Source organism: Paramormyrops kingsleyae, chromosome 6 (assembly GCF_048594095.1).
Source record: "Paramormyrops kingsleyae isolate MSU_618 chromosome 6, PKINGS_0.4, whole genome shotgun sequence".
In the NCBI taxonomy this organism is placed as follows: domain Eukaryota; kingdom Metazoa; phylum Chordata; class Actinopteri; order Osteoglossiformes; family Mormyridae; genus Paramormyrops; species Paramormyrops kingsleyae.
Genome location: NC_132802.1, coordinates 23,250,794 through 23,261,210, shown reverse-complemented (window position 1 = coordinate 23,261,210; position 10,417 = coordinate 23,250,794). Strand labels below are relative to the sequence as shown.

The following is a 10,417-nucleotide window of genomic DNA, read 5'->3' as shown; positions in this document are numbered from 1 at the left end:
TATGTAAATTATTATTTTATTATTTAAAAGAAAAGATGAAAAGAATTTTCATTTTTGAAGCACGTGACTTTTTGATGCTACAAAGTCACACACACGGCAACATGTTTAATATACAAAGCATTCGGCCAGTTTCCAGCTATTTATCCGGGTCTGAAGCTTGTATGTCACTGTGAACAATAACTAAATGAATAAATGTAAATATAAATATAAACGATAACATATTATAATTAAGTACATGGATGTAATGGCCATTCATCCCTTTTGAAAAAGATACAGTGAATAAGGCAATAACTGTATGATTGGCCAAGTGACAGAATAGCAGCAGGTGATGTGATTACAACAGGAAGTCTGATGGCTAAGGTGGTGTTATTCACAATAGTGGCTATTCTCAAGAGAAATGTTGGATCAGCAATACCTGTAAGTCAGCCCAAATGGCTTTCACATGAGGTGTGATTCGATCTTCTCTGCAGGATATCAGTGTATGACAGAAAAGTTTGGTTACTAGTTTGGTGTATGGCAGGTTAGCTCTGAAATGTTAACACCAAAAGTAACAAAATTACACCGACGCAATCCAAGTTTTCTCTGCTTCTCAGTGACCCCAATAATGGTACTTTGTTCATTTATGTTTTGTTTTATTTTCATGCATTTCAGTATACCTACCAGCCCATAGACAGGTCACATGTAGGTACACATAAGAAAATTGACTCTTCCATTGATTGTTTTGCTGTTGCAGTTAGAATTACAAGGCATACAAAATTTATTTATACAACAGTTTTGGTTTCCCTGAAAGAATCACAGTGCATTTTTTTAAACTACTGAACAAGAAAGTCCTCTGGGAATATCCTCTGGGATCAATGTTTCAAAACATGCCAGTTTTGAGCAAACAACCAAAAGGTGTGGACATTAAGTAGGAAAAAATGATAAAAACTCCACAGCTTTTTGCATTTTTGCATTCCAGAAAAAAAAAAAACTAAGAAAAAATTGTAAACATATTTCAACATTTTTGCACTAGCAGAATGTAAGTATTCCTGATATCTTCCACTAGAGGGAGGTATAAGACTCAGTAGTTTTCCTTGACCACAGAATAGCTTTCCAGCTGTTTGATTGCACAGATGTTCTCTAGAGACTAAGCTATTGAGGACAGAACATCTCATACATCCTTAAAGACATTCCCAAAAATGGAGTTTAATAGTCAAAGCAAAGTGCTAGACATTTTTGTAGAATATAGATAATGGCACTCTGCCTTTTACTAGCTAATATTCAGCTTCAGTAAATGAATAATATTACCCACTAATGTGTTTATTTTTCTTCAGCATGTTCATCACCAAAATTCCAGCTTTAAAGTCAGATACCAGTAATGCAGAATCTTTGGTTACAAAATCAAAATGAACAATTATAATGATGCAATTAGAAACATTTGTTAACTTTTTTTGTCTCGTTGGTAATGGAAAACCCCATTTTCTTGTTTTCTGTACAATAAATTCTAGTTATTTAGCAGCATTAGACATTGGTTGAAATGGAATGCTCACCAATATGTCTTCAGTATAGTTTATCTTATAAGACAGTAAGCATAATTCCCAGGCGGGCTTTTGTTAAGATCCTATCATCAGGAATCAATGAACAACAACCTGAAAAGGAGATGCAGATATATTAATTTAATCCTTTAATGCACATTCTTAGGTGCTAGTGACACAGTTAGTAACCATTTGACAGGTAGCAGCTTTGTAAGTGTATCAGGGCAGTATACAGCACGCTTGTTATAAATTTTGCTGTGCCTGAGTGATATATGTAATGAACTACTGTGCCCTGCCATAACAGTATTACTGTTATTATGCACCTTAAATCCTGGTTATTTAGTGTCACCAAATAATCTAACTGCGTGTTTTTTTGGACTATAGAAGGAAATCCATGCAAACACTTGGAATAAATGAAAATGTGGCACATGCAGAACTCTGAGCAGGATTTGAATCTGCCAGCCCTCGATATGTGAGGCTACTGCTGTGCCACTGGAATACATACGTATTAAGCCAATTATAACTTCATACCTCGTATTCTTTTTTTCTACTCTTTCTAAGCCTTTAAGGAGGTTAACGTGAATATGAATTTCAGGATATTTCTGGTTGGGTTCCGTCTCCCTATTGCTGCGCTAACAGTTCAGTATTAGTTCTCTGTCTGGGTACATGGGTTTCCTCTAAATGTATGGCTTCCTCCCAAAATCCAAAGGAGAATTGGCGACTGGAAGTTTCTTTTAACCTTGTTTGCACACCAACAACAATTAGTGGGCAACCAAGTACTGGGAGTCATTATTTTTCCAGGGACTGAGGGAGCCATTAAGCAATTGCCTCAGTCTCTCCACACCACACTGGAAATGAACGACTTTTGGTATTTGGTCACCAACTAGCTGCCTTTAGTGGTTGCTGGATGTGTGAATATACACCAGTCAGCCGTAACATTAAAACCACCTGGCTAATATTGTGTAGCCCCCCTCCAGCCTCCAAAACAGCTCTGACCCTGCCAGGCATGGACTCCACAAGACCACTGAGGTTTTCTGTGGTATCCGGCACCAAGACCTTGGTAGTAGATCTTTTACATCCTGTAAGTTGTTAGATTGTCCCTCCTTGGATCAGATTTACTTGTCCAGCACATCCCACAGATGCTCAGTCCAATTGAGATCTGGGGAATTTGGAGGCCAAGTCAAAACCTAGAACAATTTCTCATATTCCTCAAACCATTTTTGAACAATTTTTGCAGTGTAACAGGGAGCATTATCCTTCTGAAAAGGATACTGCCACTGGAGAATACTGTTGCCATGAAGGGGTATACTTAGTCTTGAACAATGTTTAGGTAGGTGGTACGTGTCAAAGTAACATCCACATGAATGGCAGGACCCGGCAGAACATTGCCCAGAGCACCACACTGCCTCCTCCAGCTTGCCTTCTTCCTATAGTGCATCCTGGTGCCATCTCTTACCCAGACACACGTGCACCTGGCCATCCACATGATGTAACAGAAAACGCGACTCATCAGACCAGGCCACTTTCTTGCATTGTTCCATGGTCCAGTTCTGACACTCATGTGTTCATTGTAGGCGCTTTTGCACATGCACTGTGTGTTTTATGTGCTACAATAATTGGGATCAGTCCAAACGGGCTAGTTTTTGCTCCTCAAGTGCATCAATGAGTCTTGCAGCCATTGCTTGATCACCAGTTGGCTTTCCGTGGACCACTTTTACTAGATACAAACTAGGGTTACACAATGTTGAAAATAAAATCACATAGAGATAAAAAAAATTGCGATTTATATTGCAATTTTTTAAAAACAAAAAAGAGATTAAATTTACCTGAAATAAACTACCGCCAAACCGAGCTTGTAATTATCTACCAAAAATTGTGAAATAAGTTGGTGGTGTTGCCACACGTTGTGTCAACAGACACAAGCAGTGCTGATAAATGCCTTGCTTTCGCTCAATATCATCTCTATGGAATACAAAATATTTTCATACTGCCGAAGGCAAATGTCTTTTGGTGACCAGTTCCTGTTTGCTTTCTCCTCCTCACTCATTTCTCACAAATCTGCCACACTGTCTATGAGTGATTATGATGGTCTTGCAGAGCCCATGCAGAGTTCATGCAAAAGTAGTGACAGTAAAGTTTAAGCTGATTTTAACACATACTCCATTATCTTAAAAAAAAAAACATTAAAACTGCAAGGTTTGCTTAGGTTTGTTCCTATATACTACTTCTTCTATGAGTAAAAATGTTTTATAAGCATAACTGATTGTCTTAACCCATGTGATTACTCAAGTCCTTAAGAGGTGAAAATTGCATGTGTTTAGCATACAAAATTATTTATTAATATTATTATTGCATATTGTGCAGCTCTATCAAGAATGATTGTGATTGGTAGTTCGCTGTGCTTGCTAGGGTCTGCAGGTCACTCACTAGCAACAAACTCAATGGATCCAAACCCCCTTAATTTGCAGCACATTATGTTATATCAGACAGACTTCTTTTGTAGATTAGTCATGGAAAAGGATAAGCATGTGAGTTTTCCTTTTTCATCAAGCAGCAAAGGGTTGGAACTTAATGTGATTATTGCATATGCACACATGCAGCCTGCATCCCAGATACACCCCCCAAGACCTGCCATTGTGGAGATTCTCTGACCAACACAATTTGGCCCTTTTCAGAGTCGCTCAGATCCTTACGCTTGCCCATTTTTCCTGCTTTCAACACATCAACTTCAAGAACTGACTGTTCACTTGCCTAAATTATAATGGTCCCCTTGACAGGTGCCATTGTAATGAGATAATCAACGTTACACACTTCACCTGTCAGTGGTTTTAATGTTATGGCTGATCAGGGTATTTGGTATTTTATAATGTATCCTAACATATGTTCATTGCAGGAAAATGTTCATTGCAGCCAACCATTGTTGAAAATTCATTGATTAATTGAGTGATTCATATAGTTTTCATTTGCGAAAGCTGAAATTTAGTCCTACTACAGCCCAGTACCATAGTGAGAAAGACACATTTTAGAAATCTGCAGAACTTTTACGGTTTTACCACTTGTCATCACATAAACCAGGAAAGAAAATTTTAAAATGGCATAATTACTAAATGATGTGAAATGGGCTGTGTCAAACAGTCAGCAAGTACTCCTTATCAGTGCCAAGGCGATGAGGCATGTAAAATGTTAAAAAATTTCACCTTCATGAACATTATTCACACCGGGAAATGTAGTAGGGGCTGGCATCCATCAGGAGAGGCTCAATCCAGTGACAGTTCCATTTAGGTTTGATTCCTACCACCTGTACCTTGTTTCAGCACTTACCTCTTTGCCATTTAGTTGGACCAGAGTCATACATGAATCAAGAGAGAGTATGCGCAAGCAAAGCTGGCTGCTATTCAAAGTGCTGTTGTTGTTTTTTTCCATGTCTTTATCTGAATCTCCACTGCTTCTTCCTTCCTTTTTTAATTCAAGAAACTCCCTGAAGCCCCTATTTGCTATCATTTATTCCATGAATAGCTAGAATAAAAAACCCTGGCCCACAGGTTAATCCTCTAGTGGCATCATCCTGTTTATAAAGTTCCTAAGCTGCCAGGCCTCCAACAAGATACATAGAAATTTTGTCCCCTACAAATAGCATATATAGTACCTCCAATTTTATATTATATTGTATAACTTAAGTCATAGTTGCAGTTGCTGTGCAGTTACATTGCATTGATTATACAGGTAGGTGTTGACCTCCTTTGGCATTACTGCCTGTCACAACTCCTCCAGTGGCCATAGGTCAGCTGCAGAGTCATCAGCCAGCTACCACCCATCGCCAATATTTTGCCTCTTTAACCCCAGGATGTGTCCTGGTGGCGAAGCAAGGAGGTCTCCCTATCACCCCTGGCTGCTGGACCTTGGGCTAGGTATTATCTCCCCACCTCTTCTCCCTTTTCCTAAACCAGAACCAAAAGCTGCTCTTCTCAGTCTCTTCAGCAAGATCTTTCAAGGCCTTTCACAAGTCTGCTTCAGGTATTCCCATCTCCCTTTGTAGGCTAACGCTGATATACTGACAAAGCCCCGACATTCTACTTCTACCGGGTAGATGATGATTCTCCACCCAGCCTCCTTGTACTCAATGGTGAGATCTGAGTACTCAGTCTCTTCGTTTCGAAGTCAGCCTCTATTCCCTCCTCCCATGGGACAATTAGCTCAATGAGGAACAAGGTCTTGGCACCAGTGGACCACATCACTATGTCAGGGTGGAGGCTTGTGTTGGTATTCTCACAGGGGTACTAGAGATCCTGCTGACATCAACTTTCATTCTCTGGTCTTGGGTGGAGACAACTGCCCTTGGTGGAACTCTTGGCATGGTGCTTGTGGTGTCTCCACTTTCTCTGACAAACTGAATGGGCTAACTCTCTCATGAAGGATGACCTCTGCTCATGTCCTGTCTGTACCCCTCCAGTACCTCTGGTAATCTCCACAGGACCTGGTCATGTTGCCACCTGTATTGCCCTTGGAAAAGTGTGATCTTACAGCCTGACAAGATGTGCTAGAGACTTGCGTTTAGACTGCTGCAGAGGGGGCAGCGTTGTAGGTGTAGGTTCTATGGGCAGGGGAGTGTGTCATATGTCATCGTGATAAGTAAAGAGATAAACTCAGCTCTACCTGAGGGATCTTCCACAGCTCCGCCATGTTGATGTTCCTGCCAACGATGCTTTCCCATGTTGTCTAGCCCCCTTGTTGTCTTTGCACTACAGCCTTGATCTTATAGCACTCATCCTCAATCCTCGTCACCTCAGACACCACCAGATCCTTCCTCTCTTTCCTGCTGGCTCTGGACCAGCCCTGCAGGGCGTTCATGGATGACCTTACAGTCACGACAGAATCAGTCCCAGGCTGCCGGTGGATTCTAAAGGGACTCCAGAAGCTGATGGCATTGGCCAGGATGTGTTTCAAACCTGCCAACTCATGATCCATGGTGCTGAAGAAAGGAAAGGTGGAGGACAAGTTTCGGTTTTGCATCGCAGGCACAGACATTCCAACAATCACAGAGAAGACAGTCAAGAGTTTGGGCAAGGTTTTTGACAGCTCTCTGAGAGACTCAGCATCTATTCAGTCAACCTGCACTGAGTTGAATGGCTGGCTGAAATCCGTGGACAAGTCCGGACTTCCTGGAAAGTACAAAGCCTGGGTCTACTAGCATGGCATCCTTCCAAGGATCCTGTGGCCCCTTCTCATTTATGCTGTCCCAATCTCTACAGTTGAGACCCTATAGAGGAAGGTCAGCAACCACCTCTGGAGATGGCTTGGGTTACTAAAGAGCCTGAGCAACATTGCACTCTATGGGCGCAACAACAAACTGCAGCTGCACCTCAAATCCTGGGAAGAGGAATTCAAAGTAACAAGAGCTAGGTAAGTAGTGCACTACAGGGACTCTAGTGACCCAATGGTGGCCAAAGCTGGAATCCAAGTGAGGACGGGAAGGAAGTGATGGGTGGAGGAGGCTGTCCAGGATGCTGAGGTAAGGCTGCATCACAGGAGCCTGGTGGGAGTGGTCACCAGAGGCTAAGTCAGGTTAAGTTCTTTTCCAACTCCCCAAATGAACACCAGAGGGAAGGAGAGGCGGTGCCTTGTCCAAGAGGAGGTGAGAGCAGCTGTGGAGGAGACACAATCTTGCAAGGCAGTGGGAATGAGGCAGCAGGGGGCTTGGACAAGATGGGAAAAGGCAGTTGAGAGGAAAGTGACCTGGACTGAGATCTGGAAAGCCGAGCCTCACTGCATTAAATTCCTCATCCAGGCGGTGTATGATGTGCTTCCAAGCCCATCGAACCTGCACACATGGGGCATAGCAGAATCACCAGCTTGCCCATTGTGTTCTAAGAGAGGCACCCTAGGGCACATCCTCAGCTGGTGCACCACAGCACTTAGAGAAGGACGATACCGGTGGAGGCATGATTAAGTCCTTAAGACCATCGCTGAAACCATCAGCACAGGACTTGTGTCGGCTAAGCAGTTTTGTCCCTCCAAGAAAACCATCTCCTTTGTTAGGGCTGAGGAGCAGGTAGCCCCAGCCAAAAGAGCACCAGCAGGCATCCTGACCTCTACTAGAGACTGGCAGCTGTTGGTGGACCTTGAGCAGCATCTGTAGTTCCCCAGCCACATTGCTGTCACCACCCTCCGTCTAGACATTGTCCTTGTGTCTGAGGCTCCCAAGCCAGCTGTGCTGCTGGAGCTGACAATCCCATGGGAAGACCGCTTGGAAGAAGCCTCTGAGAGGAAGATCTCCAAGTACGCAGGGCTGGTCAGCGACTGTCAGCAGGCTGGATGGAGGGTGAGGTGCCTCCCAGTGGAGGTTAGCTGCAGAGGTTTCGCGGCCCGTTCCTTAGCCAGTGCCTTGAGCAGTTCAGGCATCATTGGAGAGCGGAAGAGGAGAGCCATCCGCAGTACCACCGATGCGGCAAAGAGGGCCTCAAGATGGCTGTGGCTAAAGAGAGGGTAACCATGCAGTAGTGGTTGCTAGATAGCCATTTGGACACAAGCTGGGGTCTGATCAGCCCCAGATGGGTCACCTGGATGAGGGTGTATGATGTTGAAAGACCCGAAACACCCAATGATTCCGGGAACATCACTGATGATGTGTCCAGAAGCATCAGCAGATGTATTTACACAGTCAGGAACCAGCAAAGCAGGGCACTTATGGCAAGACGGAGGCCTCACTGGGACCAGGAGCTTGCGGAGCAATGCAGCGGCATCTCTTGGACAGGACATGGTGGCGGTGTCGACTGTGGGTTGTGACACCAATGAGTATTAGGCAGCCACAAACAGGATATAGTAAAGGCAGCCACAAACAGGACAGGGAAAATTGAGCATCCCATGGTGATACAGTACATACCGGCAAATCCTGCAATCCGGTTATAAAACCCTACAGGTCCTTGAAATAGTGTGAGACCAGGCTTCTGATTCTGTCAGGCATGTGGAAGAACACTGTGGCGTAATTGATGAGCTGGTGTGGCACTGAACCATAAGCATTCGCCAGATCAAGCCACATGACCTGCAAGTCTTTCTTTTCTGCCTGGTCTATTGGATGTGCTCCTAAATCATCACTGAGTGCTCCACACACCTTGGGAATCTTGGGACCCCCATCTTCTGGCAGCTGCTGTCAACGTAGACATTCTTTGTGAAGTAGTTGGTCATTCTCTGTGCCAAAACGGAGAAGATCTTTCCTTCATTGAGCAAGGTGATTTTCCTGAACTGGAATCCATAGTGTTAAGAGTAGAAAACTGTAGCTAAATAGAGAGCAGAAACATGTTTGGAATATTGTTATTTTAAAATAACAACAGAAATGCAAATGCATCCATAGTCTTTATGTTACTGGACATCATTTTGACGAAATGAAAAATACAAAATAGTAGTATTGTTTGTGTATCCTTGTCTAGCATCACTTTTCTGGCGAATTCTCAAACTGTTGTGAGGGATTAAAATGATTAACAGACTCTGACAGCTGAATGTAACGCATTCTCCACAGAGGCAGCTTAGTTGAAACTCTGAACAAAAGGGTGATTAAATACGGGCAACATGGCATCAATCTAAAGGCTTTTCTGCAGTCTCAGCCTTTCTGGCTGAATCAAAGTCAGCACAGGTAGGCACTCGGGACTCAAGGTGTACAGATTTTCTTTAGCCATATGGGTTCTGGCACTTCAGTGCTACACTACAAACAACTTTAACTTATTTTCAGAGGGAGAGAGAGGGGATTTACACCCATTCATTAACCAGCTACCCTTATAAATAGTGGTTTCCTTGATCAAAAAGACCCACAGAAGCTACAAATTTTGCAAGTAATACATCCATCCATCCATCCATCACTGTAACAGCTTAATCCCAACTGGGGTCGTGGGGGGGGGGGGGGGGGTCAGGAGCCTATCCTGGGAACAAGGGGCACAGGAAGGAACCAACCTCGGGCAGTTGCCAACACACTGCAGGGCGCACACACACACACAGCCACACTCACACTCACACAACTACAGGGCGATTCAGACTCGTCAATCAACCCGCCCTGCACACTTTTGGACCGTGGGAGGAAACCAGAGCCCCCGGCGGAAACCCACACAAACACAGGGAGAGCGTGTGAACTCCACATAGGAAGGACCAGGGACCAAACATGGGGAGAGCATGTGAAATCCACACAGGAAGGAACCGGGACAAGTAATACATATATATACTGTAAACAAAAATATACCTCACTCAGCTGTAAAATGGTAGTGCACGTAATAATTCTCATGGAGACTAAAGAGAAAAGAATGTATCCATGTTTTTTGTATAATCAGAGATTTGCAATTTACTGTGCAGGATAGTACCACCACTGTAGCCGTAACTATAGAAACACACTGCATACGGTGCTGTAGTAGGATGAAGGTACAGAGGCTTTATTATAGACCAGGAGTGATTGGGGCTGGGATAGGAGTATTAGATGTTTTCTAATAGCCTGGTGGGATTTCTAATAAGGCCGTGTGTGCAGACCTCAAAATGAAACACAGCTATAATTTCAGAGATGTACTGTATGTGAACTAACATAAGAAGCCAAAGACATTAGTCTGGATCTATAGTCTAGTAGACCACTGTTGTCGCACCCGGAAGCACTATACTCAGTTATGTCATACCTCCCATCAGGCATCAGGCATAATACTCACACATTAGTCCTCAGTCACTCATGTAAAGGAAATTATGCATGATGAATATTCTTATATTGTTATCCTGTTTCTCGGAGATCCGAGAAATATCTCGGAGCAGCACAGAGGATCCCAAGTTCAGAATCTGAGATGGCTGCGCCTTTTATCAACAGAAGGGAAAGTTATAGTTTTATACTGTTTAAGCACTACTTCTCACTTGTGGCTCATTAAATCGGTTGCACACACTAT

The 10,417-nt window shown here is 43.3% G+C and overlaps 1 pseudogene; it reads left to right on the top strand.

Annotated features, from left to right (window-relative positions):
- The first annotated feature begins 5,358 nt into the window (after positions 1-5,358).
- On the top strand, positions 5,359-8,001 carry LOC111842310 (uncharacterized; annotated as a pseudogene).
- Positions 8,002-10,417: the final 2,416 nt, after the last annotated feature.